Raw genomic sequence first — 2318 nt, 5'->3', positions numbered from 1 at the left:
ATTATTGGATTGTACTAAAGAATATAGGAGAAATCAGATTTATGGCAGATGAGTGAAGGATGAGTGAGAGAGAGTGTCAAAAAGGGAAGAAAGGAAGGCATATTTGTGTGAAAAGAAAAGTCTATCACCCTATACTACTTTCCTCTTTGTTTACTGCATTGAACTGCAGAATGAGTGTTCAGGTTTTAAGATGACATTAATGGTGCTTGTAAGGGACTCACTTGTCAAAAATAAAAAGATAAATACTTGAGTAAAATAAAATTCAATTACCTACAGAATTAAAGTAAAATCACCCAGAGAAATGCCTTATTGTAGGTTATTAGCCTTGCTTCATACCAATAATTTTTGTGGTGTAGATTTTGAACTCTTAAGTGACTGTTAGTATATTTTACTGAACACAAATCCAGCTTCATGCAGTCATCTCAGTAGATAATGTAATAATGAAGTCCCTCATTAAGAGCTCCTTACTTTTCATGTGTATGACTGTTATCTTGTCCACAGCAGTTTTACATAGTATACTTTGAGGGAAGCTTGTTGGCTGAATGGGGTCAGTGGCAACAGCAACTTTGGTTCTAAAAGTTATATCACCTATTGAACTTGCATGAACTATCATATGAGTAAATATACAATCTAGGCAGTGGAATCTGAAAGGTTGCTATGTATGTGACAGGAACCAGAGTAAAACTACACCAAAATTCAGTTTTCTGTTTATTTTTTTACTTAAATTTGTGTTTTGGATAATCTTTTCTTCCTGAAATTACTGCATTTTTTAAAAATAATTTCCATAATACTAGCAAAGTTACTATTTGTGATCTTTAATTACTGCAGATAAACATTTCTGTTCAAGGTAAATCACAGACAAAAATGATTGTTTAATTATTCATTGTTTCAGACACAGTTTTGTCGTGAATTTCATAATCTTGCTTCATTACTGTTTTTTCTCTTTGTACGGGTTGTAGATGAAATTGTAAAGGAAGCACAGGATTTGGATGGTTGGGTGAAACAACATGTAGATTTTTAATGTTGTATTGTTATAGTAGAACTAGATATATTTGTTTTCTTCTTCCAATGTGAAGGGTTCTGGAGGATATAAAGATCTGGGGCTTTTTTCAATGAATATGAATTTTGAGCTGATGGATGAACAACTAAGAAAGATGATTTTTACATGGCATTGTACAGTATAGAATTATTCATGCTGGTAAATCAACCAAAACAACACACTGCTCTATTGCTTTCCAAATACCTTTTACTGCTTTGGATAAATTCTATTGAAACCTTTTTTTATGTCTAATGATTTCTTTTATTCTTTTCTTTTTGTTTGATCTTTAGTGTCCTCATATGATTAATAACAAGGCTGCAGTTGATAACACTGAATGCTCTTACCATTTTTATGGTAGTGATTTAGTTTGGTGTTTGCTAGAGACCCAGATAAGTGCAGGCAGTATGAAACACAATATTCAAAATCTTGTGGATATTCATGTATCAATGTGTTCATAATGGTAACAATAGCGAGATTACCTTTTTGATTTACTGACTTACGTATGAAGTTAAATATTCATGGCTGAAAGTGATACAAAATGTGTTGTGGTAGAATGGAGTAACTATCAATGCCATGGCATGAATGCTGAAGCACTGCTTAAATGTAATTTTGTGGAAAGTTTTCTTGTATGCAAAATACTAGGTGGTAATGTATGCTGAGGAGTTTGTATTGTTTTGATTGCAGTCAAATATAAATACACCCATAAGCAGTCAATTTTTCCCCTCTATAGTAGCCATAGTTGGAGCCAGTGAAAACTTGGAAACCTACACTCACTACTTTTGCCTCATCCTGAGTGTAACCTTTATTGAACAAAGTTGGAACAGTGGCTGTGAGTTGTTTGATTATAGCTGGCCATGAACCCAGCTACTTGAGGGTGAAAAGTTCATGCTTACAAGTGTACCTCACTACTTCACAGGGCTGAGAATATGATCAGTTATCTGTCTTCAAAAAGATAGTATGCAATATAAAAAAAAAGTTCTTTAATTTTAATTTTGTTATGAATAGGTTTATGTATTTAGTGCACACCAAACGTGGTGGCTCAGATGTCTGGAATTCCCATTGGAAACTTTTTCGAAGTAGCCTATTTTTCACATCCATCAAAAATTGTGGATGCTTGCCTCAAACTTTTGATATACCTTCTAACATCTATTCAATCCCAAAATCATCACAAATACTTTGGAGAATAAAGTGCTGTAAAGCTTCCAGAGACGGCATTCTCCTTCTAAAGAGCTCATTACCTCATTACAAAATACCTTTGCTTCTACCTGTATTTTCAGTA

Source organism: Penaeus monodon, chromosome 19 (assembly GCF_015228065.2).
Source record: "Penaeus monodon isolate SGIC_2016 chromosome 19, NSTDA_Pmon_1, whole genome shotgun sequence".
NCBI lineage: Eukaryota > Metazoa > Arthropoda > Malacostraca > Decapoda > Penaeidae > Penaeus > Penaeus monodon.
The sequence above is the reverse complement of the archived record's forward strand: the minus strand, read 5'-3'. Positions refer to the sequence as shown.